Genomic DNA, 11437 nt, shown 5'->3' with positions numbered 1-11437 from the left:
CCTAATTTGGAGTCTACTATTCAGAATAACCATCTTACCAATGGTTTGAATACCAAATGGAGTATTATAAATGCACTTCTTGTTCTCCATTCTTGTAGTAGTGATTTCTCTTTTTAATCAAATAAATCTAATCTAAGAATTTTGGTACAATTATTTTTTAATCAATAATTAAATGTATTTGTACACACCAAAGGACAGAGAGTGTGTGTGTTTCTCAATAAATATACTAAAATTTTTAAATTATTTCTGGGTACTTCAGAATTTCTATTTGCTCAGCCCTCTTAATTTCTTGATGATGATAGAACTGCCCTCAATTTCAATGATTGAATTTGAAGCGTACAAGTCTTGTACATGTAATATTTCTCATCTGTGCTTAATTGGGTTTTTAGGGCTTCTAAGGTGTGGCAAGAGTTGTCGCATGAGATGGATTAATTATTTAAGACCCGATATTAGAAAAGACGGGTTTACACCTGAGGAGGATAAGTTAATTATAAGTCTTCATGGGATCGTGGGAAACAGGTTTGAATTACACTATATACCTGTAGTGCTCTAACCAGGATTTTGAATCATGATCAGTTCAACCCTTCTATTCATTTCTTCTCTCTCATAGGCAAGAAGGTGAAAAAAAATTGATGTATGAAATTGGTTATGATCGAGATTTACCTGAAATAAACAACGGCTATATATGTGATTAATTCTCTGTATTGATTGAATGGGACATATCGACTAGTTTATAAACTAAAGTATAAATGTAAAGGACTTAAGGTGATTGGTTATATGACATTCCTTGTGTTATGGCTTATCTTTCAATTTCTATATGAATTTTAATTTGCTGATAAATAAATAAACAAATAAACTATGTAGAATTGCATTGCACTTCTAGTCTCCACAAGTTCTAGCTAATTATATTTGATATATACAAACTATTTGAGCTTATTATAAGCCAGATTTCTCATTCAATTCCTTTTTTTTTTTGCAATTATCTCTATCTCTCACCATCACTTAAGTAGCCTTTAAACTATCATTTAAGTTTTTTTTAATATTAATACTAGATAATTAATTTATATGGAAATTTGCTACAAAATATTATAATATTTCACTGTTGATTGGTTTCTTCTTTTTCTAATGCTAAGTTGCTAACAACCTAACACCTACTACTTTTTGGACACCTTTTATCTTTGAATAATTTTAACCAGATTCTACTGTTGGGTATATGCCTTTTCCCTGATATAGGTAAAAGATATGATCTGGACTTTCAATCTCCTCAAAAGTCTGGACAAAATTTTTAGTCAGCAGAGGATATGATAGACTTGTGCAAGGAACTATGCTTTGGTAAAATTATTTAGCCTATGCTTTGTGTTTATTTTGGAATTTTCTTTTTGAATTTGTGCTAGTTAGTTTTATAGTTTCTTGTGTTAAGTAGTTGATTATGACTATGACTGTCAAATAGGCATTGCTTTAGGTTCTATTGTTATCTGATGAATGCTTTATTGATTTAGCTTGAAGGAAAGCTAACTCCAGAGCACTGTATAATTCTAAAAAATCTTGTGAATTTAGTTGCCTTGTCTGAGGAGGGAAGAAGGGGAGATTCATATGTAGATAAAAAAATATGTCCTAGCTTTACAAGATTATTCATTGAGCCTCTTCTTCGAAAGCCTTTATGCATTTCTTGAGTCTAAGTTAGTTGCCTTTTGTGTAAGGTCTTATCCAGATTGACACTTTCATATTTATGAAATATGTAGTTTCCATTGTATTTTTAGTTTCTGTTAGAGATTCCCAAGCACCAACAGTTAGTTAAGAAAATAGGTAGTTAGTAAGAGAGGGTGGAAAGAAAGGGGTAGAAAAGAGTGGTGACATTCTCTTTTGTATCGATTGAAAACTGAGCATTAGCTTTGTTGTTGTAGAAAAGGGAAACCCTAAACCCTTTGGGAAAGAGAGACTCCTCTTGGAGGAGAGATCTTTCTCCTCGTTCTATTCATTTTTTATCAGGAAATAAAAATCTATCTTTTCTGTTCTTTGTTTTCTATCCATGGATCCTAACAGTTTCACAAGTTTAAATCTAAAATACCGAGTTCCATTGAAATTAGTTTCGACCTTAATAGCTTTATTTCCTTTTAAAATAATTGTGTGCTCACCTCCTATCTTGGTCAAATGCTATTGGTCCTGCCCTCACGGACTACTGTTTCTAACTTGCTTCTTTTGGAAGATTAATTTTATACGTCTTGTATGTCCAATTCTGTTCCTGAAGGTTTGGAACATTGCATCACATCCCCTGTTGGAACTGAGAGGAACCCACTTATAGTTGGTGATGAGATTTTTCTTTCTAGATCAATGACAGGAAAGAGGGATTCCCTAGGCAGGACACAATATTGGACAAGCTGTCTGAGAGGGCGAAGGTATTGCAATTATTTTTGTCTGTGGATGATCTTAAGTTCCAAAGTCGTGTTTGTTTATTTTTATTCTAGTTGGGGTAAGTTTCACCAAAAAGTTTATATTAATATTTCTTTGACTGTTCTGTTCAATCTTGACATGTGGTTAGGTTATTTGAAATATGTGATTTGTAGCTTTATTCTTGAAATGTTTAACTGTATTTGTGATTTATGCATCAGAGCTTCCAAATTATTTGCATGTTCATAACACTTTATTGTTTTGCCACTCAGCAACTGACGACTAACCTAGTAAAGATACAAAATGATGGCACTGTTGAAGTTGATATAGAAATGAGTGCATCTGTTGCTCCAGAATTGTTAGAGCTCCAATCTTTTGTCGAGTCAACAGTGAGTGGAAGTCTTAGTTCAAAATCAAAAAAATCTGTTCCATGGTTACAAATTGTCATACTTGTGGTTGGAACTAGAGGCGACGTACAACCTTTTCTGGCCATTGCAAAGAAACTTCAGGCATGTTTGGATATTTTCATTCAATTCATTTTGATGCACATCAGCACATGAGAATTGCATTAAATCATTGTTATCTTTGTATTGCTTTCTTGCATATCTTATGGTGTAGAACTCCCTAATATCTTTATATTTGTGATTTACTTTAATACAAGGCCTAAATGAGAATTTGGCATTATTTTTCTTGGAAATCACATCATATATAGATTTCCTTTCATTTGCTTTGTTCAGAAGAAAAAAAATATTGTTTATAATGTATTATTATCATGATAATTTGTCATATTGGCATTCGTGATAACTTGTCATTGAAGTTCTTAATAGAACTTTTAATTTTTGGGAAGGAATTATTTTGGTCTCCTGTAGTTTTAGTTTCCTTAAATTTTAAAATCCCTAGGTTTTCCTAATTATATGTGTTAGTTAGCTTCAAATTCATTTTCATCTTTTCTCTCTCTTGGATTTTGCTTCCTTTTCTAGTTCCTTTTGTGATATTTTTTAATTTCTTTTGGAGTTTGAGCGTAAAATGATTATAAAAGAATCTAGATGTGCAGGGTGAGATTTGGGTGAGATGATTTGATTTTCTGACATTCACTTTGATTCTTTTATTCATTTATTAGTTTTTTTATGTGTGCAAAATAATCTAAAACTTACAATTATAATGGGAGGGAGTATATAGCATGCTTTCAAATATTATTTATTAAATGATCACTATTTTTTCTCCTGTAGATGGCATGTTTAAATTGTTTCCGCTGCACGCACGTCCCTACTCCACTAACCTCATACTCTTTGTGCTCAACTCCAATTGGTTCTTCTAGGCTAGTTTAATCTGTAATTGCAACCTCGTACGTCATTCCTTGCAGGACCATCCAGAAGAAGTTAAGGATTAAGATTCCCAAGGCCACTGGTGGTAACAAAAATGCAGAGAAAGTTTCACTTTCTTGTCAAAAACAAAGCCACTGCTAGTGCGATGCTGATCTTCGTAGATAGGTGTCCTTACGATTTTTTCCGCTCTCTAAAACAGTGTTTGTGTTTGGTTGGTTGGTGAGAAAGTTTAGGGTCTTCAAACCTAGTAGAGATTAACCTAGTAGTGTTTTTTTGGGGGGTATTAATCATAGACATTAATTTCTACAAGGGCTGACCTACCAATATAACAATTGAAAGAGCACCATGTGCACGTTGTAGGTGGCAACAAAAGTCTAGCACAACCGAAATAACGATGTTTGTCCCCGGAATAAAACCATGAGTCACTGTGAAACAAAAATTAACTCTAAGGGTAAAAAAAAAGGGAGAAAGAATTTGAGTGGCTTTATTAAGGAAGAATAAAGGAGAAAATGTTTTGAAATTCATTAGATGATTTTGCAATTTTTGGTGCATGATAAATTTTGTGAATAAATTACTCATCATTATAGAAGTTTGTCTTCAACATAAGATGAGAAATTGGTTTTAGTGTTATTTCCTTTGGTGCATGATAAATTTTGTGAATAAATTTCTCATCATTAATTGTTGTTGAAATCCCATATCCATTATAGATATGACTAAAGTAGAGTTTATTTGGATGATTTTATTTTGGTCCCTTTAAAGTAGAGTTATTAGAAGTTTACAACAATATTGGGTTGAAAAGTAAGAAAGTTGTGTTATGTTTGGCTCACATTCATGGAATGATGCTATGATAATCAATACATTTATGATATCAACTTTTTAGCATATTATTTGTTTTTATGCTCTAGCTACATTGAGTGTCTCAAGTGTGCTTTAGAGGTGTAAAAAAAGACTTCATACCTTTTTAGACAATTCTTAAACAACCGTTTTAGAATATCTGTTCTTCTAAGACAATTCTTAAACAATCGTCTAAGAATGTCAGCTTAAGACGATTATTATATCATGGTCATCTTAGAATACAAAGTCTAACAAACTTTCTAAGATGGTTATTATATTAGAATTGTCTACAAAATTTACATTTTTGACGATGATGTTTTTTAGAATCGTCATTAATTGAAATTTACTTTTAATGAAGTTGATTATAATGATGGTAAAAAATCGTCATTGAAAGTCCAAATTACCATCGTTAAAAAATGTTATTATAGTAGTGATTAATAAATGTTAATCCATAAATATATTAAAGTTGTACAATTATAATACTTGGAGAGATTGAATTGATAAATCAAAAGTGCTGTTAATTTTATTTACTATTGTGTCTATTTAAATAATATATATTTAAAATATTTTTATTTATTAATATAATTAGAAATTTTTTTAAATTAAATTTAGAGTTTAATGATTATACTTTATTAGAATAAAAACTTTATATTATCAATAATTTAAAATATTGTAGTATGTATATTTATAACTTATTAATCCTATAAAACTGTTATACATTGTATATAATCTTTTAAAATATTTATACTTTCAAGTTTCAAATTTAGATCTAAATAATTTTCGTTGCGTTAACGAAGTGCTTTTGACTTCGTGTCGATCTTTTTTTGCCTTTTTTCTCTTGCCAAACAAGGTCTTTATATCTTCTAACTTAAGCACGACGTCGTGCTTGCCGTACTTGTTTCGCAACCACGGGAACGTTGCTACAACTCACAACTCATGACGCTCCAATTTCAACGATTCTTTCTAATTTATTTAGTTTCTCTATTTTTTTTTTTTAATCTCATCATTTGTATTCTTTATATTTTTCTCTTCTTTCTGCTCATAATTTTATATGTACTTTTAGTATGTTCCTTTTCAGTTTTCTACAAGAAAAATAGGCCACGCTACTATTCAGGTCTTTCATAACTCATACGATTGGTGACATTAGCTTATTTTTCCTTTGCCAACATTATTTTGTTGAAGAATTAAGTCATTAAACCAAGATCAAATATCATGTACATGTTATTATTTGTCAATGGCGGCTGTAACATTCTAGCATATTTTTTTATTGATTATTGTTTTAAAAATCACATTAGACTGATCGATTTATTTAATCAAACTAATAACTTATTTAGTGACTAGCTGGATGATTAAAAAAAAACTAAGCATCTCATAGCTGGTAAGAACAGGTAAATAAAATTAGTCTTAAACCAATAAAAAAACCGTACATAAAACCGATTTGCTTTATTATTTTTTTAATACAATATAAAATATTTTTAAAATAATTTAAAACATGCATTTAAAAATTTCATATAAGTATAAATTATTTTCAATTATTATAACTTTATTTTATAAAACATATAATTTAATAATCTATATTAATTTACAATACATTAGATCCTAAATTCTCATAATCTTATATTATTTTATTAATTAAAATGTTTTACTACTATAATATTAAAAAATATAAATTCAATTACTATCAATTCGACCGTAATTTAACCAAAAAATCATAAACTAGTGTCTTCACCATTTTGGTTTGATTTTTAAAACATTGCATTTAAAAATAAATAAAAGCATTTCATTTGGTTACAAGCGTTCCACTCCTTGATATATAAAGTAAATTCTTGCTAGATGACTTGAAAATTAACAATTAAGGCTTAATAATTTATATTTTATTGTACAAATAGGTATTATTTTATCGTAATTTTAATTATTAGTATATATTGAAAATCTTTTTCATCTGATAAAGGGATGGAAATAAAAATATCGAAACAGGGTAAAAATAAAATGAAAAAGAGTGTATATTAGAAGTTCCTTTAAAAGCAACTTCATATTCATGCATAATGAAAAACAAATTAATGGTTGAGAAACTTAAGACGGAAAGGAAACTAAATTAGCTAATTTATGGCATCTAGATTGTCAAATCAAGACGACGATGCAAGTTATGGTGGATAACATAAATTAATCAACTACATTTCATCAGCAACACATTCATATTTAATCGACATCTCAGTGTCTCATTCTGGATAACAAACCTAGCTGTTAAATAATTGATAGTGCATGCCTACACATCAACATAAAGTCACCTAACACGTAATTTTCTGACTTAACCGCTTTCAATTGGCACCAAACTTATAATTAAGAATAGAAGCAGACATTCTATTATAATATGTCAGTCAGTACAAGTTGGATAGCGTACTAGGTAACCAAACATATATGTAGCTTATGCTGCTGGAGCATAGTCATAACCACCGTCGTCATCGTCGTCGCCCTCCATGTATGCAATAGGGACAAAACTTACAAAATCTCCATGCCAATTGCAAACATTTCCTCCAATGAAAGTTGTGGCAGCAGGAGCATCGACAACATCATCATTCCCATGTTTCTTGCACCACGGGGCAATGACCTTGGAAGTGAATGACATTTTTTTAGACTAGTGTGATGGATTGGAATTTTGAACTAGGGGCTAGGATAGAAGAAATGGAAGGAATGAGAGACTAGTGGTGTAAGTTGAGTTAGAGTGTAGGGAAGAGAGTCGATGTTTATATAAGGGGAAGGGGAATGGTTAGTGTGGACCTCGTTTTGGCACAAGCAAGGCACGAGGGAAGTGTGTGGATTTATGCTTGGGGTGTGAGCATGACCCTGTCCCAGGATGTGTGGTGCTATATTTTCCAGCCACGTAGGAAATCCAATTGACACAACTCAGCAAAATTGTTGGAGATACCAGCCAGGAATGTCAACATAATGGTGGTGTTGGAGCCTTGCATGGTAGCAATAGCATAGCGAATCCTTCAACGAAAGGTTGGGTCATTTAAAGTGTAAGATTAGGGGCAGCAAGGGGATGATTTTGAGTTTAGACTAGTGGCTTGCCTTTTAATGTTGTATTTAGCTCTATGCCTATATTAATTAATTAGCATGGAATCTTTCTTTAGGTGAATTAGTGGGTTTTTTTTTTTATATATATTGTTTCTTTCCTTCCCTTTTCGGCCTGTTTCTGTAGCCAGTGGAATGCGGCGACAAGAGGAATTAGTTCGATTTGATCATTTGTTATCTGCACCAAAAGTATCATGTTGGAATTAATTAACAAGGTTCTTATCCTAGTGAGTTTTTTAAGCAAGTTATTATTATTATTATTATTAATTGCGTTGGAAAGGTATGTCACCTGATATTTTTACAACTTATTTGGTTCCACATCTAAGATGTAGTTTTTTCATGTATAAGTTTACTGGAGGGAGGGCTAGTACTAGTAGTTATAACTTTTAATTTCAGACATGATTCTTTACTTCTCAATGGCTTCCAAATACACAATATTAGACTTTGGACTTATATATATATATATATATATATATAAAACAGGGACTATTTTGACCATGTTGGCGTTATTTGGTTCCTAACATCTCTAATTGCAACATCCTCATCAAGAAAAGTCTCATCTGCCTACCTTGATGTTGAATTCGTGTTGCATTCCTTAATTTGTAAGTTCAAATATAACTTAGAAAAGGCTTCAGCGTGTTGCTGATGGCCGGGGAAAACAGAGAACAAAAGTAAGTTCCATTATCAAACATGATACAAAAAGTAAAGGACAGCATGAAGAGTAGTGGTGGAAATTAAACAGTGATTTTGAAGAGAATCTAACGGCAGGTTAATAATTGCATCCCACGATCATAGAAAATTTAGGCACTTACCAATCAAATTCATCTCGAAAATAACCTGATAACGATCCTTACTACAAACATGAAACGAGACATCCTAATTGGTAAGTTTGTGCCTATTAAGCTGTTCTCTCGAACTCATCAAATTGCTTGTTTCAGAGTGTTTCTTGCATTGACAATACCTTTGCCACTAGGAAGAATTGGGAACTTAACTAGACCACCAATTGTTGATTTGAAAAATTAAAATCTAAACATCAAATTAGCTTTTAATTGTTCAAACAACTTTACAAACTTTGGGATACAGTAACTTAATGTGGCACAAGATATGGGAAGAACTAATATTGTATATTCAAATTTCTAAACCATTTTGCAACCTAAGAAAAAAAAAACAACCATTAATACTTATTTCTTTTAATAAATGTTCTCATCAATAAACTCATATATTTATCTTAAAAGAGATCGAGGATAAGTTGAACTTAATTACTAACATGCTTAATTAAGTATTTTATTCTTAATGTTAATTTGTAATATAAAGACTTGATTAAAAAGATTAAAGTTTGTAAGGATACCTAAAGATTCAAAGACACTAAATATGTTTTAAAAAAATTATGTTCTTTATTGATGCTAACTTTTAACATTAATTATATATGAAACTCATTTTATTACATTAGGGTAAATTGTTTTACTCTTGAGTGATATATATTTTGCTTCCAAAAAAAGGTGATATAACTTATGCATTTGTTTCCATAAAAAAAAAAATCTTATGTATTTGTTAGTAAAGTAAAGCTTATTATAAACAAAATTAAATGATAAAATAAAAATATTTGATGTAAGTACATCAACATGAAAAACATTATTAAAGGGTTCGTTCTCGTCGAAAAAGACAAGTACCTGACCTTATGAGCACTAGCTAACTGTTTTGATTATTAAACTAATTAATCCTAGCTATTAGATTTATGCATAATATAATATAAAAACGAAAGCTAGCTTACAACACCCAAAACAATAAATATTCTGTGAGTAAAGATGATTGTGGTGTCTTCTTCTGTTTTTTTTTACTGCGATTGTGGAGACGTCTACTAGTTTATAAATAAAATGAATGGCGACATTATGCGATAGTTATTATATATTTGGGGTGATCAGTTATCAAGCATTCATTAGTTGTTGGTTTTCTTAGAAATATTTATGATTTTATTAAATATATCTTATCAATGCAACAATTAATAATTATATAATATTACTCTTGAAAAATTATACGAGTATATTGTTAATGATTCGATAAACTAAAAACAGTATTAAATTAGTATAGCTGAATTACATAATTAGTTTATAGTTTATTAATTAGTTTATTCAACCACCCTGCATAAGGAAATTAAAAAAAGTCGGTAACCTTATGCACGTCCATAATGCTTTCCAGGTGTGATTTCGTGATTTTTTTAGTTAGATCAATGATATCATGGTAATTAATCACCTCACTTTCAAATTATTTCTCGCACATTGTAACTATTTGATGAAAACTTAAGCAGTCAAACATGCATGCATTATCAATTATTTGTAATTCTTTCTCATATCCGTACTATATAGTACTAACTATCATGGTATAACTTCAGTATACAAGTAACATAACTCCTTCTCGGCCAAATGACTCACTAATCTGATATGATTATTTTATAATTAATTGCATTAAGGCACACTATAAACTATGGCAATAACTAGAATTACTAACCCGATCTTTAGAAAACTTCTACATATATATGTTTCTTCTTAGTTCTTCCTCTACCTAACTCGATCTAATTAAAGACACAGGCTAGCTAGGGTTTTCATACAGACAGCTTCAGTCGTGACTGGTGCATGTCACAAATATCTGATCTTAAATATCTTTGATGCTGCAGGAGCATAATCATCGTAACCATTATCGTCATCGTTCTCCGTCGAACAGAGTTATGGGTTGGTAAGCACACCATTCTTGATCATAGTAAACAACATCTTCGTCATGCAAATTTGTGTGAACCAGAGGCCCCATTTTTACTTCCTACTAAAAAAAGAAAAGTAAAAGCAAAAGGATGGTTTAAAATAGAAAGGATATTAAAGTACCAAATTAAAATATGGGTTCACTTTCTTATTAATTAATCGATGAATGAAAGGGCAGAGGCTGTTGTAGTATATATAGTGATTGGAAATGTTAAGGTTAAATGCTTTGATGCTTTTTTTTTTAATTATAGTCTAATCCGGAGATATATAAGACTTCTTATTTAATATTTAATTAATCTTTCTTCTATTGAATTGATCCATTTTGAAATAAAACGATACCATTGATTGTGACATTATGTCTAAGTTGAAAATCCAACTACACATCTTGGTTAAAAGAACAAAAAGTCAAACCATTTATGCCAACAAATTTGGATATGCTTTGATGCTTTTGAATGCAGGAGATAGGCACGTGGATAAATTCGGCCAAACGTTGATGAGTGTGCGTCAGACACGAGAGAACAAATCCTAGTTGGATGCCTAAGTGGCAGCTTACGAAGCACATGCTAAATCTCATAAAGTTAACAATATCGAATCTATGTAAACATGAAATGGTTTGGGAGCTAATGGGAGAAGAAGCGTGAGGACATTTGAGTCTACATCTACAGCAGAAAGGGTACGTTAAGGTCCCCAACGTAAAAGATCGATCGCAAGCCACACTTCGCATATTCGTGCTATGTTATTTTTCTTACCAATTACTAGTAGTTATTTGTCCCGTGCTACGATATTTTTGTGCCTATGCTATCGCCAAAAATAAAAAGTGGTACTCCTTTTGTATAAAACAATGTGGAGTAGGAAGATATATATATGAAGTTAAATCTAGAAAAACAAGAAGATACGTGATCCTATAGCAAGGATGGATTAGCAACCCACCATGTGTTTCCAACGCTTCTTTTTCTATTGTTGTGTCCTTATATATGTTCCTTAAATCAGGTTTTTTGGTATTTTTTTATGAGTAGGTTTATTTGGTATTATTGAAAGTTCTTGGATTGTAGAGTAATGTCTCTT

General features: G+C 31.0%; 1 long non-coding RNA gene across 1 annotated transcript; it reads left to right on the top strand.

The window, feature by feature from the left end:
- The first annotated feature begins 1198 nt into the window (after positions 1 to 1198).
- LOC114391426 lies at positions 1199 to 3146 on the top strand. The gene is made up of 3 exons (XR_003662163.1): positions 1199 to 1332; positions 2249 to 2396; positions 2661 to 3146. It is a non-coding gene; the product is annotated as an uncharacterized LOC114391426 (long non-coding RNA).
- The last annotated feature ends 8291 nt before the right edge of the window (positions 3147 to 11437 follow it).

The sequence above is a fragment of the Glycine soja genome, chromosome 17 (genome assembly GCF_004193775.1).
Source record: "Glycine soja cultivar W05 chromosome 17, ASM419377v2, whole genome shotgun sequence".
Taxonomy (NCBI): Eukaryota; Viridiplantae; Streptophyta; class Magnoliopsida; order Fabales; family Fabaceae; genus Glycine; species Glycine soja.
This window is presented reverse-complemented; position numbering and strand designations above follow the sequence as displayed.